This window comes from Pseudopipra pipra, chromosome 10, assembly GCF_036250125.1.
Source record: "Pseudopipra pipra isolate bDixPip1 chromosome 10, bDixPip1.hap1, whole genome shotgun sequence".
Classification (NCBI taxonomy): domain Eukaryota; kingdom Metazoa; phylum Chordata; class Aves; order Passeriformes; family Pipridae; genus Pseudopipra; species Pseudopipra pipra.
The window spans coordinates 16,650,637-16,676,520 of record NC_087558.1 but is presented as its reverse complement, the minus strand read 5'-3'; the positions used below and the strand labels follow the sequence as shown (position 1 = coordinate 16,676,520).

The following is a 25,884-nucleotide window of genomic DNA, read 5'->3' as shown; positions in this document are numbered from 1 at the left end:
TCTCTTGAGGGGAAAAATATGTTTCCATTTAGCGAGGGACCATCCTTTACCCATCCTCAGACTGAGAAAGGAGTAGCATTGAGCTCTAGGACAAGAAAAGGCAAAAATGTTGAACTAGTTGATGAGCAGCATTTCTACAGGAAGGCAGGAAGAGTGTCAAAGTGCAAAAAAAAGGCCTCTGCAGCCCACGAGGTGTAGTGCAGGGGGGTTTCAAAGAAAGCACATTTTGAGTGTTCAGCAGGAAAATTATAACTCCTTTGGAAATAATTCCCAAGAAAACTAACAGCACTTTTAGAGCTGGAAGTCTCACTGGGGGAAGAAGCACCGTGGGCTACAGGAGAGATTCAGAGAAGCCAGCCAAGCCCACATTCAAGGAGGCACTGCCACATATAGTGCCCTGGCCTCTCAATATCAGCCTCTATTCCCAGCTAGAAACAGAGCTCTGGGATGTAAAAGGGGAAGGGGCAGACCAAAAAGGAGGAAGTACCTTCCCCCTGGCCTGTGCTAGGTTTGTCTGCAGGCGCAAGCAGGGCATGGGGTCTGTGAAGCAATGAGATACGTGACCAGCTGATGACACGGCAGAGCTTAAAAATAACATTGCTGATTGGAAAATCTCAGTGTCCATTACACAGGACACACTGCTGGGGCTACCTGCAAAAAATTTCAGAAGTTCTGTGGGGGAGGAGTTTAAATCTTTGAAACTGCCTGTTACATCAGGCTGCAAAGCAAGTAAATGCTGAGGTCTCGAACATGTGCATTTCTACAGGTAATTAGATCTTATAAAAGTGTTTATCTATACAATAAAGGAGCTCAGGAGAGTCAGTGTGATCTGGATTAAAATTATTTCAGAGTTTGGGCATGGATATAGCTGAAGGAAAAGCCACTTCACAACTCAAAATAAGTTGTAATAAAATAGTTTAGGAAATGTCTTGTTACTTTCCATGTACTGAATAATGGGTAATTTCACAACTTTCAATACCCATACTTAAGAGGAGCTTTTATAAACCAAATTCAATGAGTTCTGCTCAAGGGACTCTCTTGCAACACTGTGGAGCATGCAATATCCACAGGTATTGCAACATCTAATTGCAAAATAAAGGCTGTTTTCCTCCAAATCTCCTCATGCTCTCTTTCCAGCCAACGGTGACAATGTTACATAGGCATGGTTCTCTTTTGGGTAAGTTGAATCAGCTCAATAGTCATCTGACAGGCACCCAACATATCCAACTCAAGGAAAGGAGCAGAATTGCAAGGCCAGGAGCTCAGACCTCTCCTGTCAGTAATTAGCACAGCTACTCATGACACTGCAGGGCTGTTCACAAACTTCTCTGCTGTCCCCTTGGTTAGAGGAGAGAGTTCTGCAAGTCAGTTCTGTGCCCAGGTGCTCCAGCATGGACAGGAAAGCAATGCTGCACTCCCCACACACATTGTGGCCACACTTACAAAGATCAGGGAGAGGCAAAATTGTCATGAAGATACGTTGGCCCAGAAAAAAAAAACCAAACACAACTATCTGTGAGTGACAAGCTAACTAGAAAGGGAGTTTTTAAATACTCAAGTTCAGAGATCAAGCACAGCAGTTCACAACCACTGACCACAGAACAGTGGGGATCCTCAAACAACTCCAACAAGGCAAGGTTTGCTGGTACCTCTTCCCTTTCTTCCATGTCCTTAGCTGATCCCTGTGCTCTGATCACCTTGAATTCAAGGCACACTCCCTATTTTTCCTCTATATACTCTAGTTAACTTCTGCTTCTTCCTCAAAATTCCAGGTCAGAATCACTGGGAGGGAAGCATCACTCTGCCTTCTTATGGAGAAACAAAACACAGAACTGTTTATTTTATGTGATAAAGCGAACACAGCCCATGGTGATCACAAGAGAAACCAGTATCTTCCAGAAGAGTGCGGAGTGAGACCCAGCTGAAGGTGAGAGGGCTCTGGAGGACCCCCAAGTGCATGGCTCAGTGACACAGCCAGGCTGACCTGCTGGCTGGCAGTGCAGATGGAGGACTTCTGTTCCTATGTAACATTATTCCCCTCTCCCCTGAGCCTCCCACTCCAGGTGCCACCTGTGCAGCCCAGCCCCTTTCATGGCAGGAACCCTACTAATTATCCAGTTCAGTTCATGGCAGAAAACTTCAGCCATGAAGTCTTACAGGCTAAGCAGGTTGAGCAAGCCGTGGTGGTCCACCAGAGCTGATGCAGGGAAAGCAGTGGGGGACAGGAAGGTCTGAGGAGTAGGATTAGCCCCTCTCACCTGATAAACTGAGCAACATCATCAAACTGTATGTGACTTCTGCTGGTGGAGCCTGTACTGAGTCTCTCTTTATATGTTTGCATAATTCTGTCATTGGGCACTCAGACGCTCTCAAGTGGGAGTGAGAGGAAGAGGTTACCTGATCAATCAGGTATTTCCTTCAGCTGCAGTTCTTTTTCCTACAGGAAACTCTGGCTTGTATAAACCACTCAAGAAGCAAACATCAAAGGACTCCTCTATCACTTAGTGGGGGTAATAGACTGTACTTGAACTCTACTCAGTGAAGTGAAACTTCTTAAACTGAGAGCTGAAGTTAAATTTGTTATTCCTGGCAAACTGCCCAAGAGGAAATGGATCCAGGGCAGAAGTTTGTTTGTTAGATAGCAGTGAGAGATTGACACTTTTATAATAAGCCACAAAAGCAGAAAGAATAGAAAGTAGTTGCTGAAACTACTGATTATTCTCAGATCTGCTCTTAATGCTGCATCAGTTACAAGATTTCCTTTTAGTAATTGTCAAATAATGGAAATCAGAAACCATGAAACATCAGTAAGAAGGATTTTGAGCAAAGATTCTGCACATGAGTCTGATTCAAAAGGAGGATAAAACACATAATCAGCTGCAGCAGGTCCTTTGCATACAGTAGTTGTTACCTCACAAACAGACTGGGATCCTTCACTAAGGACACAAGGTACTGAGTGCCAGTTCCGTCCCCACTTTCAGTCCATTGTATGCCCATACCCTGCCCACCAGTGTCAAAAATGTGGTGCAAGGAGCTCTCAGTTGTTTGACAAGGTAGGCTACAACATGACAGCCAGGGTCCCACTCCAGTGTGTTACCCTGCAGCTCTGCTTGCCCATGTGCCTAGAGATACATAAGCTCATGGACCCTCTGCCATACTCTGGCACGCAGCCTCAGTCACACCAAACTCTAGAAAGACAGTAGAAAACTTGGGCTTTGGTGAACGGGTAGGAAAAATGGTTTCACTGCACTGAAATTCTTTGCTATGTTTTCCATAACAACCAACTGCACCTGACAGACACACTTTAAGCAAAAACATCACAGGAACTTTACCCAGTCATCTCCCAGGTGGAGCTCAATTAAGATATCATCTTCTAAATAAGAAATCTGAAGTTGCATTTTGACTTCGGGATAAATGATGGTTACCTCTTTATTATATATTAACAGTAAAAATATTCCATGTGCCATTTTGGAATCTCCTTTACTGCCAGTAATTTTTAAGCCGCATTAATTCAAATTAATGAAACTTCTCAACAAGAGGAAACCAGAGCATTTACCATAAATAGCATGAGACTTCATTCCTTCAGGCATTTTTTTAATATTTCTTTCCACTCCACTATGCCTGGAGCATAGTTTAAAGAGCTGATTAGGTATATAGATTTAAGAACAACTCCAAATATTAAGAAATGTTACTGAGCACATTTGGTAGTGACTCTTCCAAAGTTTATTGCACAGATTTTGCAATGTGGAGGAATTCTAAATATTGTTATACCCCATTCCTTAATATTTTGTTCCTTTGGTAAAACATTTTATTTGGAAAGGCTTTGTCTAAAGGTTAAACAATCCCCATGCAACCTATGAATGAAACAGAAAAGCATGCTTAGATGTCTGGTCCCACCTGCCAAAACTTCCCAGGCTGTGTGGACACTGGCAGCTCCCAGAGTACGTTTGCCTCCAAGTCCTGTCCTACCATGTGGACAAGGCAGACAGGGATCCAACCATCAGACCCTCCAGAGATGCAGGAGAGAGTTTTCAGCTGTTTGGAATGAATACTGACTATAGACATTCCTCATATTTCAAAAAATAGAAGGCAAAGCACATGGAAGCATCCTATGGACCAATCTGAGGCCATAAGCTGCCAAGGTGACCCACACTGGCTCTGCCATATGCCACAAGAAGAAATAAAACCTGAACACTGTCCAAGTACATTTCCTGTAGTTTCTGCCTGAGTCTTGGAGAGATTGTCTCTTGGGAAGAAAGATTCATCAATAAGCATTCATCCATAATTAAGCAAATAGCCTATTGGACAAATTTAATAGCAAATAGCTAATGAATGATTTTTATACCATAAGAAGACAAAAAGAGAAACAGGAAAGCATGAAATCATATTTTGGCTTTCTGTGCAAGAACCACAGAATAAATCATATGCTGTTGATACACTGCTTTCAGATTCTCACCCAATAGCTGTAATGATCAAATCTACAGCAACTCTGTGTGAAAACAGAGGAACGGGGCTGATGGAGAAAGTTCAGTTCTTCAAAGCTAAGATAGCTGCAAACAGGTAACATCTTTACCTTTAAATTAACAGTTTTAGCTAATTGGGCTGTCACTTTTCCAGCTGCAAATCACTAAGCACTTGCCTCCTAAGCTCAGGGAAAAAGCCTCCAGAGACCGTGAGTCAGTGAATGAAAACTGTTTTGGGTCCCATGGCAAAGAAAGTACTTTGCTCTCAAAAATAGATACATTTCTTGTGGGAAAAAACAGCCCAGCTCCTTCCTCTCCCATAGATAATAATGCAAAATGTCAGACACCTCCCAGGCTCCGTTCCCAGGAGATCAGGAGCATTGCAGTGATTACTTTGGTGAGTTTTTTCCTTAAAGGTTAATTCATATCTAATCAAAAATCATGACCCAACAGTTCACTGCCTATGAGAGCATGAGGTGTGGAACATAAGGCTGCCACTAGTGTTGAACTGCTACATCTGCAAGAAGCTACAACAGGATTTGGGCACTTGGAAAACACAAAGCTGGGGTGGGAAGGCAAGGCTGGAAACAGGTAAAGATTGGATGCAGGGGAATGGGCAGGGCCTGTGTCCACTGCACAACAGTGAGAGGCTCCAAAGCAAGGGAAAGCACTTCCATGAGGGGAAACCCACCTGCCTGCCTGTGTTCACAGCAGAAAGCCCATGGGATTCATTTACTGTGTTGACAGTATGTCCTACAGGTTGGGGGCTCTACAGTGACAGTGACTGGTTGGCTGGATTTGGGCTGAAACAGTAGAGCAACGTGCAGTGAAACCCCTTTAACCCAAAGATCTTGTAAAAGGATAAAAAAGTATGCCATGTATATATTTTCAATGCAAAGGCTTTCAAGCAGTGGGTTTGCTGACTGTAGCAAAAGAGCACTTGTGGCCCTTACACGGTAACAGTTGTGACAGTGCCACCAAGCCACATCTGTGCTGCTGGTCCTGTTCCCTGCTGCAGTGCAGGGCAGTGCAGGATAGGCTGAGCCCTGCTGGAAAACTGCATTCAGAGGGGCTGACACCATCTCAGGGCATTTTTTGAAACACCACAGTGCCACACCACAGCACTGCAACATCAGGAATCCCTGCTCATCCTCACCCTTCCTGTCTCCTCCACACTGCACCTTACACCTGCATTAACTTGTGCTGACTTTGCAGACAACGATCTCTAGAGCAGGGACAGAAGCATGGACAGACGTGAGGACACTCCCCAGAAGTGATCCTGGTCCGTTATTCTCATTTCACTGGATAAATCCTACACCAAATACCCCCAAAAAACTCCCAAAAACCAAACAAAAAAATAAATCCCAGACAGGCCGTTAAACTGAACCCCAGGCTGTGCAGTACCACCGCAGGCTTGGCAAAGCTCTTGCAGTCCCAGGGGAGTTAGGAAAAGGGGGAGGAAACATCCCAAGAGATGACTTTGCTTACTCACATCATTGGTGCAGACACACTTGTTTACATTTGATTGGCCTCATCTAAACTTTGTTGGAGGTTGACCATAATATTTACAAGCTAAAAGAACAATTATGTAGCTGAGAGCAGCTAAATGGAACAAAACAAAACCAGAGACACAGAAATCATGTCATTCGCTAAAGTCAAAAAAACAAACTGAGCCATCAGACCACACATCTGCCTCATGCTATATAAATTTACACCATGGTACAATTTGTGCTGCTTTACTGCAATATGGATGTTCTTTGAGTTTATAAACACTTATGGTGCTTATGTGCTCCATGTACTGATTTGTACCATAAAAATTTATATGGAAAGATATTTCCTACGCCTCATCTGTTTGTTTACAGAGTCCACCTTTAAAAGACCAATATTCTTCCCTCTGGGGCCTGTTTACAGTCTGCACCTGTGATGGTTTCTTCAGTTTGAACCTCATGGGCTGTATTTCTTACATAACTGTTTTCCCTCTTTCAGACACCATTAATCATCCCTCTGCCAAGATCTTCTTCCCACACCAGGCTTTACTGTACATTCCTTGCATTTCCATACCATGATGTCAGTCCAGCATGGAACAAAGATAAGAATGGCTCAAGATTTTCCTTCAAATGATCCCTTTTCTACAAAGCTATATATAAAATAAAACTTGCCATGGAATTTGGAAAGCACCAGGCTTGGGGATTTGTGGCTCTCTGTGGCTCTCTCATATTCCATATCCTTATTTCTTGAAAACTAAGAGAACATGTGCAAAATTATTTTAGAAAAATGAGTGCAGAAGTACAGCGACCAAAGCAAGCACAACAGAACTTTCTAATCAATGGGAAAGCACCTAGGAAAGTATAAAAATTAAGCTGCAAATGTTTTGAGAATAGTTTGTCAACTATGCTTGGAAAATTATGACTTTTTTTTCACACTTTTCAATGTTTGGGAAAGTGAGATTGTTGCATATATTTAACACCTTTTCGCCACTGTAAATATTTTTTATGTTTTAGAATAGCATGAAGAAAAGAGTGCTGAAATGCTATTTCCATTCATTTGCATGTTTCAGAGATAGGATGGACTCCACATTTTTAATTATTATTTTCATTTTATGAAAGAAAGAAAACTAATAATCTGGCAAATTCTTGCCCTATTCCTGGGCAAACATTTACCCTACTATGGTTTTGTTTCAGTCAAGTACTCAGAGTAGGTAGCTTCCAACTAAGCAGAGATCTCTGCCTTATTTTGTTGTAACACTAACACTGTAAAGAGTAAAGCCTCCACATAACATCAGAGCAAAGTGTCAGAGGAGCAGTGTTGTAACATGCCTGGCTGTCAAACATCAGCCTATAAAAATACCCAGGCAGCTCTGTTCTTCTCTTGGAGTGAGGAAGAGAGCTGTTCAGGCAGAACAATATTTGTTTTATTGACAGATTTTACTGTTATCTGTTACCCACCAGTAGGCTCCGTTTGCAGTTTTCATCATAGAGTAATTGCTTATTAGAGACATTAGCGAGTTGTTTATTTGAAAACTAATGTGCTAATAAGGAACGATCATATTAGCAAGGTGTGCTCTTTACAACTTTATTTGTTTATCCTCAGGGACCGAATTTCTGAAATCCCAAACCTTTTGTTACATACCGAAAGATTTGAAAGTAAAATGTCTGAAAATTTTTTTGTCCAATAATAATTAGTGGGTTTATTGCTGTCATAAATACCAGGAGCTGCCTCTGACAGAAAGATGCTCATAGGATTGAAGGCTATTCTGTACACAACCATTTGCTTGCTAAGCAGCCTGGAAAAATTATGTTGCTGCTGTATTTGCATATTTTCTTATTATAAATGTTACCGTGGCTATAACATACCAACTTTAGCACTTTATTAAGCCCAAAGGAAAGGAAGAAACTAATTGTAGCATAGCTTCCAAGGCTCTGGGAAAGCACCTGTTTCCCTTTTCCTTTGAGCCTTAGGGGGGTTTCTAACCTTGGGCCCACCAATAAACTCCCTTTATGACAACCTAGATGGGATCAGTTATATTTACACATCCCAAGATTTCTAACAAACCAAGAAGTGCTTACAGCACATTTTCACTCTTGCAAGAAAATGCTTTCACCATTTGGCACAGCTGAAAGTTTTTGTTATGCTGTTGCTGTTCATTATTTTGCTGTGCTGGGGGTTATTTGTGCTGTACACAGTATCACTTTCAGGCAAAAATTAAGAAAACAGTCTTGCAATGAGTAGTGCCCACAAGCAGAGTGGAGTCTCAGTGATTCCAACCTGACTGCATACCAAAGCAACATCACATTATTATTTATATTCCAGTAGCACACAGACCCAAATTTGGGATCACAGCCCAACATGACTAGATGCAATGTAAACATGCAGGTAAAGAACCTCCTGACCCAAGAAGCCCATATGTAAAATTATGACCGAAAAAAAACAACCCCAAAAATCAGAAAAAAAGAAAGCAAGCAAAAAAAACCCGAAAGAACAGCAAGCAAACCACAGAGCAGGGGAAGAGAAAAAGGAAAGAATAACTTGCATGGGGACTGACCAAACACAACTCAGCTCACCTCTTGCCTGCTGGATCACCTCGGCACTAGCTGAGAGTAGGATGCAGTTTTGGATTAAGTAATCGGACAAGTCTGTGTAAAAATGGAAACAGAATAAGCTGGATTTTGTTATGCAGATATATAGATACTAAGCACTCTAAGTATCATAGTGCATTTCCTTTCTCCCTGCTTCTATGTACATACAGGCCTGCATGTGTGCTCATGAATGACTCGTGATAAAGTTAATTTAATCTTATTGCAGTGTAAGTGAAACACTGAAAAAGAAGGTAACAATGCAGGGAATCAGACATGTTGTATCAAAATCGCAGGAGTCTGTGGGCTGGAGTCCAAAGCCAGCAATCCTGGCATATTTTGGGAACTTTTAGATTTGAAATTGAGTGAGCACACCCAGATAACTACCTGAACTGTCACTTCACTGACTTCAGATGAGGAAAGAGGGGCAGAAGTAGATGAATTCTCACAGCAAAACTAAAACTCTTCTCACATTAGTCTTCATAATGTAGAGGCAAACTGTAACTGCAAAGGAAAGAGAAATACATAAAAGGCACAATGCTTTGTTCTGAAGCCTCAGCCACTCTTCAGGAAGGAGACCTATCACTTTACATAATACTTCACAAATCAATGCTTGCTTCAAAACACGGGAGATCTTGCAGTCCTGCCTTTGTGCCAGAAAAGTCTCTCTGAGTAAGCACTGCTTTACTTCACAGCATGTGCAGAGTTCCTAGGGCTGAAAGCTCATCTAAATATCTGTGCACTGGGTGCCCTTCCAGCCAAACCCCTGCTCTGCCTGGTACTCAGGCCCCCTCAGCTATGCTGGAGGATCCCAGTCTGTGCCAAAGGACTACCCTGCATCTGGAGTGTCAGGACAAAAGCCAGTTTTAGACAGCTGAGAGCATACAAGAACATGTGATGTAGTCCCATATTTTAAGAGATCATTTCAGCAACCCCTTAAAACAGGTCTGTGCTCATTAAGGTTCATCCTTTAAGTCTTCAGTGTAAATCGTGTGCCAGTGCACACAGTTTCTGCATGTACTTCAGCAGTATGCCTGGCTCACAACACATGATCCAGCAGAACCAGGAGCAGGACAGTCCCTTCTGCTTATCCTCATCTGCCCTGGATTCTGCAGGCTGCTCCGTTTCATCCTGCCAACGCACAAAGGTGGCAGCCTGTGGGCGACAGCTTTCCAAACTCTTCGTCAGATACTCACATCAGCTGGCAGAAATTCTTCAGAGATGGCAAGAGGGCTAGATATTTACAAGTGGTGTTTATTTTTCTGGAACAGCCAGCTGCATGTTCTCTTCATCAAAAAGCTTTGTGATCTGAATACCCTTAAGCCAGTCTCCTGTGTCTCTTGTCCCTCTTGATCATCTTGAAAAAGAAAAAAAAAAGAGCACACTTTATGGTGTGCTCTTACAAGCACAGTCTTGTTGGTTAGCACATAGTGGGAGTACAAGATGGCTTTGAGAAGAGCTCTCTGTTCCAGCAGGTTTATATTTGAAGGTGACAGTAATGAATGGGATCAGCCTGTTTCTCACTAGCAAGAGCTGAGCCTCAGGCTGAAGACAGGCAATGCAGTGAGGCAGATTTGTGTCCACTTGTGCTCCAACACCGCAGCTTTAAGGCCCTTCTCTCGGACTCACCCTTGCTCCAGCTCATTGCATGTGGGGTTTGTTTTGGTTTCCCATCTATAATCTACTGACTGTGGCTCTGGTCACAGTCTGACAGGAGGAGAGCTGTACTGTGTTCCTGCACAAGTAACTACATGTGAAAAAATATCAGTGACGCCCCACACTCCTGCCACCACCTCTTGCAACCAGGGTGTCGGGGCCCTGCTGCTTTTGCACAGTGGGAACACCTTCCCCTCTCACAGCAGAGCAGGGCACACCTTGCACTCACCCATGAAAGCAGCTCCTCTGCTTCACCACTGTGCAGCTGTGGGATGGGAAGGACACGTCCCACCAGAGACACTGTCACTCTGACCAGGAAGCTCAAGGTGTGAAGGGAAATGGGAACACCATGTATCTGAACAACTGCAATGAGCCATCATGGCTCAAAATTGCCATTTTAATTTTTGCCCAGTAAAGTAAAACTTGCACAGAATACATTGCTGAAAATAACTCCTTTTTCCTCCACTCTTTCCAATTTCTTTTTTTCTTCCAGTTTTGCTAGGTTTTATTTTTAGACCAGTTTTAGTGTCCAGCAAGAACACTAGAGGAGCAGAGAAGATTTTTCTAGCTGTTCAACTGGACTGAGCAGCCCCCAACCTCTCAACTCTGGTTTTGCATTACTGCCCTGCCTTTCTCCTGGGGATCGACTCAGCAGCAGTGTTTGGGTTATGTGCTGGATATAGACTTCGTTCTCCTCCATTCCTGCAACTCTATTAAATTTCCACTGGGTATTTGAAAACAACATTATACATGTATATACACACATACACACAGACGTATAAAACAGAGTTCTTAAAAGAACTTGCATCCTGGGAGGAAGCCAGCATTGATTTCTTTAAACTCAGAATGACTCCTGACTATGAAGGAGTTCATGTGTCTGAGAAGCAGCAGTGGAAACTTGTCTTTCAGTGTTTCTGCTTATCACTCATCAAGGTTCTGGAGTACATTCAGATCTCTGTAAGGGCCCTGAAGTAGCTTCACTGAAAAGCCTTGTTCCCATTAGCAAATCTGTGAAATTGTCTGAGAGACTGACATATGGGACTACAGAGAGAGGTATCACATTCATTGATCCTTGCTACCCAGCTTCCCAACTGCAGTGCTTAGCTCCCAAAGCCTGGATATTTTATCCACTCTCTCACTTGTCACAATGCAGAATGAGTCTGTGAAGCATTAATATTTTCAAGCAAACACATGAGCTCCCAGGACTAAGGAGAAATCTGGCCCAGATGAGACATGAGAGTTTGGGTGACAGTCTGATCTACCCAAGTGGTGAGAAGCTCAGGTAGCACACACACCGCAAACCTGCAAACGTGCTGCTAATGTCCAAGGAAAAGAGGCTGTTGCCATAAATCACCTTGTCTGTGAAAATATTCTGAAATGACAGCATCATCCTCTATATTTGGGAGATAAACTATCCAGTTTCTTTAGCCTCTCTCAAACTTTATCACGGACACAAAGAAAAAGGAAAGATAACAAAAAGAAATCTATCTGACAAGCCACTTATTTTTATCTGCCTGGACCTCTGGGACACAGTTCATGCAACTTCTCTTCTGCACCATTCCCCTTCTTGGAGACATCACACTTAGGCAGTAAAATATCTAATTTAAGTCACTGTCAAAAAATTGGCAACTCCTACATTTCTGAAAGAGTTGAATACGATGTTGGGCTAAGCCACAAACTGGCATCCAGATCAAGTTGGGTTTTTTCAAGTTTAGAATTGCTCAAAGGCAGCCCCTGGAGATGGGAGCACAGATACTTGACTTGGACTAATTAGCACTGAAAGAAATATATTCAAAATACACCAGAATGAGGTGGTTGATAAACTCCCAGGAAAGAAACGTCCTTTGCTCTTTGCATTGAGAACAAAAGGGCAGGAACAGGCAACAAGGACATTTATATACAGTGGGTGATGGGACACAAAAGGAATTGGAAAGGTTGGATTTCCCTTTACTTGCTTCTGCCACTGCCTTTAACTGCCAAAGTTTCAGATGAGATGAATCCTTGTCCTGTTGTCCCAAACATCGGGGGCTCATGAGTAGGAACTCTGCATGTTGTGCTGGCAGCAAAGTGGTTTTCCATGCTGAAACCAAAAGCTTCCCAGGGCAACCTCTGGTCACTACTTCTGCTTCCACCTGCCAGAAAATTACCAGCCCCTGCAGAAACTTCTGCAAACAAACCCTCTTGAACAGCAACAGCCACAAGTGAGCGTATTATAAACGGGAAAGAAGCACTGAAAGGTTCTTTTCTAACCAGAAAAAGGCTGCTGTCAAGTGATTTAATTTCCCTGCTAAATTGCACAGTAAAAAAGAAATTGCATGTAAAGACCACGTGGCTGGGAACAAAAAGCCTCTTGTTGAAAGCTTTCGTTTGCCCTTTATCACACTGTTTTGCTTCATATTCTATAAATAGCTCGTGTGCACTGTTTTTCCTTTTGGCCTCATAACTATGAACTGGTTCCTCACTGGCTTTGCAGAGTCTGAAGAAAATCTCTGGAGAATGTTCTAAGCATATTTGATAGAAGCTCACCAGTGGATTAATTTCGAAACAGGGCTCAGTTGGCACATTTTAAAATATATAATAATTAGAGCTGTTTGTAATAGATTCATCTCCTTCTGCAGCAGAAATCAGGAATCAGAGTGGCTTGGTTTCTGCAATCTGATTTTAGTTACAGTTAGGCTGCAATTTATTTTTAGTAACAAACTGTTTCCCCGAGACAGATTCGGCTGCTCATTAGCATTGGGAGTGTTCTCTACAAAAAATATATTGTGAAATTTCCTTTTAGCTCTGATTAGACCCATCCATTAAAACACAGACTCCATTCTGCAAAGACAGAGAAGATGTGACTATCCATCTTGTCACTGACAGATGATAAAGACACTGAAAATAAATTGTCCCTTTTCCCTAATTTTTTTGTTTAGTATCACCACACATTTTCCCAATAAAAAGGCAGAAAAATCTGTTAATCTGTATTATGAGATTAATGAAAAGAAGCATAATTGAAAAATTGTAAAATTTACTGTAAAAACAGTAAAATACCAGTTGCATTGAATTTGTGATTTTATACCACTTAACTACTTCATCAAAACATCAGCTGGGGAAATTCTCTGCAGTAACTCCTCTAGATGGGTTAACAGGCAGGTTGGAATCCAAATCATTGCCTTCACCAACTGATCTTTCCAGAGGGAAGATCAGAGGGAGCTTAATCTGCTTTGCTTCCCATTTCACCACTGGTGTCAGCCCACGCTCCTGCAGTAGCAGCCTGGTTTTACATATTAATCAGTACTTTCCGAGCCATTTTGTCTGTGACACCCATTCAGGTAACCTCAAGGCACCCAGACTTCTAATGCTCCAATTTCCAGCATCAGAAATGCCAGTTTCAGTCAGGCCAAGGGCCCCTGCAGCCTCTCTGCAGCAGGAGGAGAGCTTGTAACCAGCCAAGCCCATGGCCTTTAATGGCTATGAGCGCCTGCTCTCCAGATGTGCTTAGCTGGGCTTGTGAGCTCTTAAGAGTTACCCACAGCAAGCAGATTTACTTTAGCTCACCCCTATGGGTGATGAAAAATACCTCCCCTAGAGCACACTGCACATCACATGGGGATTCTGACACAGACCAACCTCTTCGAGCCACGGTCCCGCAAAGCAGCTCCTCACTGCACCCCAGTCCTGGGGTAAAAGGTAAACTTGCTTCTGCAAAATATTTGTTTTACTGAAGATGAGCCCTAATGGGTGCTCAGAGGAGCTAATTCCAAAACTGCCAAGTGTCAGAGTTCAGATGTGCCATTTGGCAGATTTGGTGCTCTGTGGGTTTGAGGTTTTGTAATTCTTTAGCTACTTTAGCTACAATTAATGAGGTGTCATGTTAGAAACTTGGTTTATTTAAATCATTTCAAGGTAGACAAGCTATTGGAGTGGATTCCAATCTATGTCTACCTAAAGCTTCAAGCACCACAATGTCCTGACAGTTCAAGTGTTACAATGAAGTTGTAAAATTTAAACAACATTGCTCTTAACTTCTTTCAATTCCCAAAGTATTGAATACATTTCCATACAATTTTCCAGAAAAATTAACTTTTTCCCTAAGAACACTGCTTGTTTTGTTTATGTCAACCAGTATTTTCGTACCTAACAACAAGAAATAAACCCCACTTGACTTTAAAAGCATGAATGCAATCTTCACTGTTAATTGTCATGGCATTACAAAAATACCACTGACATGGGTATGAAAATTGCTCAGAGCAATTGGTAGAGCCTTTTCACAAGCCATTGAATGCAACAACTCCTCCAATTCATACATATTTACACACAGAGCTTTCACATACATGGCTATGTTTGATTTTGGAAATTATGGCAACTGGAAAAACATTTCCTGATGTAAAGCCCTCATAGATTTCTCACTGAAATCACACTAGCTGATTCAAAAATTCTCAACCCCCTTCTTGTAACTAACTCTGACCTTTCGACCTTGAAAGGTTTCACAGCTAATTGCCTGTGCCAACGTGCTGGTTTGAGGGAGGGGTCTGAAAATTATGGATTTCAAAGAAAAACAGAGATCATTTTATAGTGAACATTAGTGTACACATAGGCAGTGGCAACCTTCTGCTTTGGATTTCCCTTATTTCGGTTGCCTTCATCTTCCCTGCAGTGTTATTTCAGCAGGAATTTGGGTGCTTAGCTTTCCGGTGATGGTATCTGTGCAGCACCACAAACGGCCCCGCATTCTTGGCATATTTGGTGGCCTGCATCAGCCCCCTTTGGAACAAAAGCTCTTGTTTTGGACACATCACTGCAGACTGTTGCCTGATCCAAACTGTCTGCTTCCTTCTGAACTTCTAAACAGAAATGACAGATCACTTTGTAGTTTTTAACAGATCTAGCCTCAGAAAACCCATCTGACATTGCCTAAATATGAGCTACATTTTGCATCCAGGTTTGGTTTTAATTTACAGCAATTCTCTGACAGCTTAATACCCTGAAGACAAAGAAAATTTAGACATAAACTCTAGCTATGGGAAGATTTTACTTGAAATAAAATCCAAATATGAGCAATGCATGCAAGTCTAAGTGTTATTTGAAGGACCACTGCAAATGCTAATTAGGAATCCACACTCAAAACAACTGCCCGCAGTGGTTTCACTTGCATGACTGGATATTCAGTATGGTCCTACCTGTGCACAGCCTCAGCATCTCCTGCAAAGGAACAGCATCTCTCTCTTCCATACACAAGCTGCAGTGCTGGCTGCAATGGGGTAGAGGAAAAGTCAGCTTCTATGTATTTGTCAGAGGCAAACAGGGAACTGAAAGGTGAAAACCTTGAATGCAGTCCTGGCTACTTTCACTACATGCTAGGCAGACAGTTTTGGTATGAACAGAGAGTAGCAATTCTATTTTGAGCAGTAAAGGAACAAATTTAATCCTCAAGTATCAAGGCAAAGTGTTCCTCCTCAGGAGATAAAAGATCTTTGAAGAAGAAATCAGATAGGGACACTGAATGAGCATCTGAAGTAGGAACAACCATCTCCGTGTCCTTTCTGAGAGGTATTTCACTAACTGGTTCTTTAACATCATCACAGATTTCATATTCACCCAAGCACTCTTTTCCAGTGCATTGCTACCCTGACTTGGATAGTTGTTGGGGTTTTTTCCCCCTTTTTTTTAATGCCTTCTTTGAATCTTTGCTGCTGTAATTTAATTCTATTAATTCCTGTTCCTTCTACTGCAGGGATTTTACTCTCTGCAAACATTATACTTCTCTTCTTTGCAGCAGTCTTTTCTGTATTTGAAGACTTTTGTAATTTTCCCCCCTGTCTTTTATTCTCTACACAATCCAAATTGTTTCAGTCTGCCTTCTAGGTTTGTTTCCTAGTCATTTGATCATTCCCACTTTGGAACCTCTCCAATCAGTCCACATCATTCTCAAATCTACCAATCATCTTGGGATGTCCTCTTGGGACATTATTACCACATATGAAACCACGTTTTTCTAGCCAGGTTTTAAAATGACATCTATTAAGCTCAGGGTTGTGTCTTCGGTGCACAGTTAACTTGAGTTATTTGCACTTGAGTTAATACCTCCCCAGTCAGCTTCACATCAGAGTCCCAGGAACAGAGAAGTGAAAGGAATTGCAGGAAATCATCTCCTCCATATCCCACCTCTGAGGCACAATAAACTACCATATATCTACACACTTTTTTAAATACTCCAGCAGCAAAACCATCATGACCTCCCTGGGCAGCCTTCAGATGAGCCACTCTAAATCCCCCACTCCTTCATCCCAGGATGTCTCAGGCAGTTGTGTGCCCACCTTACCACATAAAACCAGCCAATCTTCTTACAAGAATGTGATGTGGGACTGTGCTCTAGCTTTTCTTTGAAAAAAGATTCCACTAAATGTACTAGATGGGTAGCACCAGTGCATAGTGGCATCATGATAATTATTTATTGTATTTGTAAGGACAAGATTTTTAAAGTATCATCCAATGATTTACACTCATTCTTAATATTGAATGAGCACCAACTTTCTATAAATTCTTCATGGCTTCCTCCCCGTCAGCTGCCCTTGCATTTTCCAACCCAGGTAATGCCTCTGCCTTCTTGACATCATCAAGAGATTTCACATTTCTCACAAAGAAGGGCAGGTAACTAAACATTTGCAAATTCTTCATATTGTAGGATATTCTATCAAGTCCTGCTGACTATAATCTTTCTTATCTATCAAGTACACCTGACCTGTTCCTTTTTTAGTCCTGTTTATATTAAAATTAACTGGTTTAAGCATCTGGTCATAATTCACCTTTTCTGTGGTGGTTGAAGGGAGAAAGACATCAAATAGATGACCTATTATTTGCTTATTTCCACATTAAGTAATAAACTTCTACTTTCCTCCACCTTGGTTACTCAAGTATTTCCTTGCTATTCTTCCTTGTTTGGCAGTTACAATTTTAGCCTGAGCTTTCTGACTTTTCCTTACGTGTCCATAAATTCTGTCATACCAGTCCTCAGCAAGCAGAAACACACCTTTTCCATCTTTTCCTGCCCTGCTCAGCGTCAGAACCCTTGGTCATCTCTCACTCTGTCCTTGCTTTGGGATTGTTAGCTGAGAGCAGCTGTGCTGCAAACTAACCCTTGCACGGCACAGAGGGGTTGGATTACTGCATGAAATAACCATGTCAGCTCCAGCTGTGCCCTGTGGGACCAGACAAGCCAGTCACTTCCAGTGACAACACCATCCTCATGTGAAAGGTTTCTGCACAGGGGCCTTGCTGCCTGCTCACATTTGAGCTCTACTGAGAATGAAAAGAGGGCAAGAAAGTTTGGCTCTTTGAAGATTTGGTTGCTCCTTCTTTGCTTTTACACAAGATCCCGTGTCACACAGGGTGCACAGGAATGCTCTGAGCCCACGGGAAATCTTCAATCCACCTGTTAAATACAAAGGTTTCAGGCAAACCCAGATGAAACAAGGTGTAATAATAATAAGGACAGAAGGACCCTACTGATCTGCCTTACAAATGGAAAATACCGAGAAACTAATGTAAATAGGGGCAAGCTGCAAGAAATGTTCTGCAGCCTTAAATTAGCTATCTAAGAGCATAGTAGGCATTTTGCTGGTAGTTCTGCACTTCACTTAGCTCCTACAGTCATTCAATCCTAACAGCTTCAGTGGAAAGGAAAATGAAATCCTCCAATCCTTAGGGAAAAGTCACAGTTTATCTCTAGAAAGCATGAAGCTGCAAATCTGAAAAGATGCCAAAGTTGACAGTTAACTGCCACATACTACTGAAGTCTTTTTTTCCGCCTTCCTCTTAAACTCTTTCTTCCATTCCCAGGCCAGACTGGAGCTTGGAAGTCAGTGAATGAATTCCACAAGTACTACAGTTTGTACTTTCACCAACAGCTCAAAAGCGGAGGTATCAGATTTCACAGCCCTGTGAGGAGGCTGGCACAGCTTCAAAGCACTTCTGAAATATCTATCACTTTATCCTGAGGAGACAATAGCCTCTCCCAGGGACGCTGCAACAGCCCTTCCCTCCAAAAGCTGATTTTGACACACACAGTCTCAGCTTCAGCAAAGTAACACCAACATGTTGGAAATTTCAAGACCTTGTACCAAGGCAGAACTTACCTGTAAAGCCTGAACCAAATCTGAAAGCATTTGTGATCTCCACATTGCTAAAAAGACATCTTGGGCCCATCAAAACTCATCCAACTCAAAAATGAGTTGGATTCAAATCCCATACTGGCTTCTACGTGCTAGTCCTAGTGGAAAGCAAGTGCTTTTGACAAGCTTTTTAAGTTACTAAAAATAGCTCTGTACTACATTATCAAACCCACATAATCTTTAATTTTTCTCTTGACCGCAGTTAAATTTTAACAAGACAAAAGGATCAATCCCAGAATTTATAAAGACAGGTCTCATCAAACCTTCCTATTCTGAATTATTTCAGATATAGCCATTTTTGAAAGACATAATTTTCTCCTTTCTCCTTTGTTATTAAGTCAACTTTCCTAGTTTCCTGCATAGATAAAACATGCAGAATTTTGTATATTTTTTGATAATCCATTTACAATCAAAGCCTTTCACTCCATCTCAAGAATAGTTGCAAACTTCACTTCCTATAAAGGCAAGGGCATGCCAGAGAAATGGATTTTTACTAGGAACAGCAAAATGAAATAAGAAAGAGGAATATAAAAAGAAATATAAATAGATATATAAAAGACAAATAGACATAAATATATCAAGATCAGCAAAACTGACTAAGCAAATACTGCACTGAGAATATCCTTCTAAGCTCCAGGTCAATGGAAAATTCTAATTTACAACTGTATCATGTGCAACAGAGCTGCTACAATTCCAAACATGACAACTGGGTGATATATATCATTTCCCATGTTCCTATATGTCCTAGTATTTCAGTTATTAAATAACAAGCTGAGAAACAGTAACACAGAGACAAGTAACAATAAAGCCGGTGAAAGGATTAGTCAAAATTTGTCAAGGTGTGATGGAAACTATGGGAAGAACAAAACATGAGCTGCACTGGTGCTTAGAAACAAACTAAACTCAAACAGCAGAGAATTTGAACCAAGGACAAAATGAAACACTAGACACATTCATGAGGCAGGATGGCACATATTTGGATGATCCTTGACAGAAAAGCTTCCTAAGGGAAAGGGAAAGGCCAGCTGAAAGCACGGCAGTCTAATGCTTTATCATCCCTTCTCCCTCTTCAGAACCTACTGGAACAAACTGTACAGGGAAGAAACAATCCCAGCATTGCTGTTCATCCACAGGTCTCCTTGCTAAAGAACAAAGAGAAACAACAGTTTATCAGGAAAAAGAACATACCCTGGTTACTTAATCCCCTTTTATCCCATTGCTCTGGTGCTCTGCACCTGCACTACTGCAGTGCAATCCAGTCCCTGGGTGACAAACTGTCCACACAGCTTTGCTGCTGCACTGTCCCTCTCACAGCACTGTCTCACCTGAGTGTTTCATGCACAAAAATGAAGGGAAAAGGCTTTTCAGCTGAATTTGCACTGGCTCCACAAGCTTGTGCTGTTTTTTCTCTATGGGGCTGGCAAGGTTTGGATGCTGAGGAATCTACTCTGCTCTGTCATTCCCACCCACCATCCACATAACTCTATTACAAACTTCAGGTAGATTATGAAAAGTGTTGAAACTGCCTCTCAGAGCCTCAGCCTTTAAGCCACTGAGGCTTAAATGGAATGAGGAATGAGCTGTTCTTAGATGATGCTACTAAATTTGGGAATCTCTCACCAATACTGAATGCAGAGCTGATAAGCCAAAGATCTAGTTCATCTCTTGCCCCTTCCTTTCCAATAAAATTATCATGAAACCTTTATTTTTTTATAACTTCAAACGCTGCAATGATGTTTCAAGCTAAACTACTCAAACACTTTAAAATAAAGAATCAGTTGTACGTTCTGTGAGGCAGAACAGTCACAAAAGTCAAAGGCAAAATGGAAGAAGACTCTTCTGTGATATAGTTTGCTTTCTCTAACAAGTCCTCAAAAACAGCAATGGGGGTTAAAAAAAAAGATAAAGGAATTATCCTGAGATAACATTTTAAAAGTAAAAAAAAAAAAAAAAGTAGAATTTGAAAACATAGCACATAATAAAGATCAGCCACAAGCCATAGTACTGGCTGCAGTTTAAACTTCTTTAAACTAAGTATGCTGTCTCTTCTCCAATGTAGGCTCTATGAGCCTGTATATTGTTGAGCAAACTTTTTCCCATGAAACCATTCCCACTCCAGTTCAGGGATAGGCATTATGGTCAACCCATGTTTCTAACAATAATGTTTGGTTTGGCAAGTTGTACCGTGGTTATCTTGGCAAACAGATACTTTAGCCTATGCCATTTATTTGGTCCCAGTACATTTTGAATTATTTTGATGAAACTTCAAGTGTGATATGAAGGGAAAGTCATAGCTAGTAAATCACCTGGAAAGACCCATAAAGGATAGGTCTTGATGGCCTCACCCTGCCAAAGAAACAACACTGGGTTGCTGATCTGTTACAAATTGGAAATGCTTACAATAAAAGCAGGGGGTCTTTTTATTGCAAGAAGGCAAGGAAATATATACAGCAGAAAGAATAGTAATATGACCCCACAGCAATGCTCACCATAGAACAGAAGGATCATAATTCTTAGGAGCAGTCAGCACTTAAGTTCATAAAGTTACTGAGGCAGTTCTCACAGCATTCCCTCTCTCTCTCTCTCTCTCTCTCTGTATAAATTGCTATTTATGTGCATGCACATGTATGTGCACAAGCACACGCTTTTAAATATCTTAAAGGCAAGAGTTCACATCAAGCAGGAGGAGGAGAGTTGTTTCTTTATCAGCACTACCTCCCTTCAACAGAACAAAACAGAAGAAATACTGCAAATGGTAATAAAATAAGAAGACATTTAAATCCTCAAATGATGCATGATAGCTCAAGTAAACATGCTTTTTGCAGTTTTCTTTTATAGGTTTGTTGCTCTTTAATGGTGCTGTAAGAATTGCAATATTTTTCCTGAAAATACAAGTTTTTTGCAAATGATATGAATCACTTTTTATAGACCTGAATACCTTAAAAAGTTAGTTTCAGGAGTAGCAACAAATGTCTTGGTTCTCAGAAATAAGCCATAACCTCAGAGCCCAATGTAAAAGACAGCATCTGTCAGTACCTTGCACTTGTGGAAACCCAGCCAATTCCAAAAAGCTGGAAATAAAGATACTTTCTATGTCTGTCACATCAAAGTAATTTCCAGTTATTTTATAAAAAGCTCACTTGCTTTAAAAACAATAAGTAGAAAATTCACAGTGCTTAGTTGTGATTTCTGTTCACACAGCTTTTCCCCACAAATGTTCAGATGTACCTCTCCAGCTCTAAGCTGTGCTCAATAAGAAGCACAGACATGAAATACCTACTTTTCATCTTCCTCCAACCCAAACACTGACTGCTCAGGAGTTAAGAATAGCAGCAGAAAGCTGAGGGAAAACTAGGAAGAGGAGAGCATTTGAAAGTTAATGCTTGGATTCACAGCATTATCAGAACAGGCTGAATGAAAGCTAATCTTACATACACCTATAGGAAATTTAATTATTTAATTTCCTTAATTGCACATGGAACAGGAACAATTATGCAATGACTACAGTTAAATGTAAATATTTGGCTACTTAATTTCATCAGCATTCTTCAGATATCATCTAAACAGATAGGCAGATTTATATGTGTTTGTCTTTTCCAGAATAGACATCCCTCAAATTAAACAGCAATAGGATTATCTAATTTACTGAGCAGCCTGCTACAGAAACACAAATCATATATGGACCTCTTTTACATGGATAGAGTTCCAGGTGGGTATCACCTGCAGGAAAGTAACTCCAAACTTACCTTGGTTCAGCAGAAATTGTTGAACTGTAGCTCATCTCACAGGTCTACTACTGAAATTGAGCCCTGGGTGAATATTTAACATCCTCTGAAACACAAACAGTTCAACATTTCTTCCAACAGATGAATATCCAACTTTAAACAACATCCTATAGAACATGTGCATCTCAACTCAACAGAAATCAAAACATAACTTGAACCCCATACAAAAAACATCACTTTGTGTAATTCACTAATGAATTGATATCTACTAAATACAGATGTGAAGGCTGTTCTGGGATAAAAATAGAACTGAGTTTTCAAGGGTGATTAGTGACTTTTGATTAACTTGCAGTCAGTGCTGTTGGAGCACTTGTTGGTTTTACAGACATACATTCACACACACAGACTTTGTCTGACACAGTCACTCTCATGCTTTCCCCATTTCCTCTTTCCTTACTTCTAGAGTTTTACTTAATTCCCTTTTTCCTTCTTTTTGTTTTCTCTTGAATCAGAACACACCTGCACCTCAGTGTATTTTAGGTCCTTCGAGAAAGAAGAAAACAAGTACAAGGAATTTGCACTAACCTCTGCATAGAGAAACACACTGCTATGGGCACCGTCTTTTCCTTCCAGCAAAGTAGTTTCCCTAAACAAGCTGCACTCCACTAAAGGACTGAAAAAAACATGTCTTAAAAACAAACTAATTAGCTTCCTACAAATTAAATTTTTCTTTTCTGTACTCCTAAATCTTTTATCTACGATTTCCTCTTTAACAATAAAATTCATTAAAGACAAATTACATTTCTGTGGGCATTGATTTGCTGAAGCTTTTGATACAGCCCATTCCGGATGCATTAGCTGATAGGACAGATCCTGCTTGGGAAGCTGCCACGGACTCCAGACAGCTTTTGAAGTGCAGTTATGCAATGGATGCCACAATGTCCGAGTAGGCAAATTATCCGGTCTTTACAACTCGGCTTTTTGGGAGATGGTCAATTCACAGGGATCTGGGCTGGTGTCTGTCTGTAGACACTGCAGCACTCTGTGGGCACAGCACAGCTCAGTGTGTGCTCAGAAGCTGCTGCACAGCCACCACAGCAGTGGTCATTGGGAGAAGTTCAAAACGCTTCACAAGAATGCTTTGATGCTGTCCAGAGCTGTGCTACTGGCCAGTAGCTAAACTGTAATTATGTGAGCTGGATCACAAAGTCAGGCTTGAGTTGCAAGAATTCCCTTCTCAGCTCACCCATTCCAGACCCTGATCAAGGCCAATGTACTTTTGGGAAACTTCAGTTCCAGTGAAAATGTAAGCCTACAGCTGAAAACCTCTGGGGTTCAGTTTTTGTTTTAAAATCTAGGTCAAGTCACTCTGGTAGCAGTGGCAGACTTTCCACACAGGTGGGGATACGCTGTACTCAAGGAGGTACTAACAAAGAAATGTTTACGAAAATCAAACTGTATGTGTTAAAAAACAACAAATTAGCATCAATTCATTATAAGCTTTGTGTCTGGTCTGAGGACCATCTGTGATGGGGATTTTGTTATGCAGAGAAACGAGACCAAGACAGAGCTTTAAACAACTGCCTGGAGCACACAAGCCCTATGTTTATTCCTAGCAACATATTCATAAATAATAAAACTGAAAAAGGACGACTTTGACTGTACAGGCTGCAGGAATTTACTTAGTCATGACATGTTCTGGCTGCCTCTGAGCAGCCTCATTCCCACTTGTTGTGTTCAGGTACTTTACACCTGAACTGCTGGGTCAGGGGTGGGTCTCTAACAGCACTCAGCTGTTTCCCACCGAGCAGGGTTGGGTGCACCCACTTTCTGGGCCTGGCAGACCCATCACACTGCCCTTCCAAGCACTCCTGCTCCACAGGGAGGGCCAATGGCAGGGTCACAACAGCAGTGACTCCCAGCTCACAAGGTGCACCTTGCTCCTGAGGACACTGCTGCTGAGCAGAGATCAGGTAAAACTAGTCAGGACAGAATCATGTGAGCAAGGTTAAATTCAGCATCCAAGCTCCACTTGGATCATGCCATTTCCATGGGCAAAGATCACAGTCATGGATTTTGTTAGGCTTTTCCCAATCCTTGTCGGCTGTTTTTTAATCCACTGCATCCCTGCATGTCCAAGTTTGAGCCTACCACCCAGCTTTCAGCTCCTTCAAATCTTGCTGGTGGGAGGAAGGGTGACATCTATTCTGCACTCTCCAAACTGGCTCTAAAACAGGGGCTCAACTAAACAATAATTATAATCTCGAATGTGTTTATTTGCTATGTGCCTCAGGATGTTTGTTTATGGAAGCCTGTGCACAACACACTCCCACACCAACCTGTGTACAGTTCCCATTATCAGACAAAAAAACTGGTAGGGAACCACGATTTCTTTCCCCTCACCCCCAAAGAATCCTTATGACATTGAACTTACTTTAAGGAGACTCATTTTAAGCCTCACTGTTTAAAGGAAACACAATACAAAGCAACACACTAATATCTTATGGACTGCTTCATAAGGTAAAGAATTATCTTATTAATTCACCACCCTCTCAGAAATTAACGTTTCTTTTTCCTGTCTTAAGAAGTCAGAATACCTTATTGTGTTTGTGTATTTTAGTTCACTCTGCCATACATTACCCTGATTAATTTTGGCAGTGACAAAGTCGGAGAATTTAAAATTATGATCATACGGAAGCATTGCATTTTCCTGCAGCAAAATCTGCACCCCTGTTTAGCTCTGCCGACCTTTCATTTCCTGTGAAGGAGCACAGGAGGTAAAACCTGTTTCTGAAGGCACTGCCTTAAGAGTTCACACAATTTTATTTTTGAATTATTTTCCTTCCTAACAAATGAAAATGCAAACAATGTTACACTTAGAGAGACCACAGTACTGCAGTGGCACCAAACAGCTACACTACAGGAGGAATTAGACTAGAACACTAAGGCTATTCAGTCAAAGAAGGTCAATCTAAATTTATCTTTGTCAACCTTAGGAAACAACAGAGAAGAAACCAAGGAATGCAAATACGAGTGATGAGAAATCTCATTCATTTGCTGGGTAAAGTTTGCTTTGAATAAATACATGAAAAAACTGAAAACAACAAAATGTGCAAAGATGACAAAGGGAGTCTTTAAGCACACTGGACTTGCAATTTGTTTCCTTTGAGTTTCAGTTCTTGTTTCCTTCTCATTATAACTACTGAAATATTTTTAGGGAAAGATTATAATACAATGACAGTTATCTATGGGAATTGTAAGTCTTACATGGCTTAACTCCTCTTTTTAAGAACTGGCTTTAACTGTATTCAGACTAAGCATGTACACCTCCTGTAACTTCCCAAAATAACTTCTGGCAATCACTGGAGCTAGAAGAGCTGCTGCTTGCTGGAAAGAGACACTTGCAATGTCTACACAAAGATCAAATATAAATTTATTAGAGAGTGCCCATCCGATTGTCTGCTGCAATGCAATCAGTCATTGATTCTTCACTGACAAGCTTTGGAAAGTTGTTTCTACCCTACACACCCCTAAACCTAATAAGCAGCAAAAAAATCCTCAAGGAAACAAAGAAAAACCCACCTCAAAAAGCCATCACAGCTCTTCCTAAAAAATCTCATCTGTTCAGCATCAATTTATACTCCTGTTATATATGACAAACATCCTGCTTAAATAACAAGGCTGTTAGGAAAATTGACTGACAAATCCACATCACAGTTATGACAACGGTTATTTGCTTAGCAAGGATATGTGACTATTTCATAGCAATGGAAGTTTCATTAGTAAACAATTTCACTGCACTGCCAGCCAG

The 25,884-nt window shown here is 41.2% G+C and overlaps 1 long non-coding RNA gene across 1 annotated transcript; it reads left to right on the top strand.

Moving 5' to 3' along the window:
• The first annotated feature begins 2,131 nt into the window (after positions 1-2,131).
• LOC135419736 (uncharacterized) lies at positions 2,132-6,637 on the top strand. The gene is made up of 3 exons (XR_010433127.1): positions 2,132-3,053; positions 4,449-4,560; positions 6,450-6,637. It is a non-coding gene; the product is annotated as an uncharacterized LOC135419736 (long non-coding RNA).
• The last annotated feature ends 19,247 nt before the right edge of the window (positions 6,638-25,884 follow it).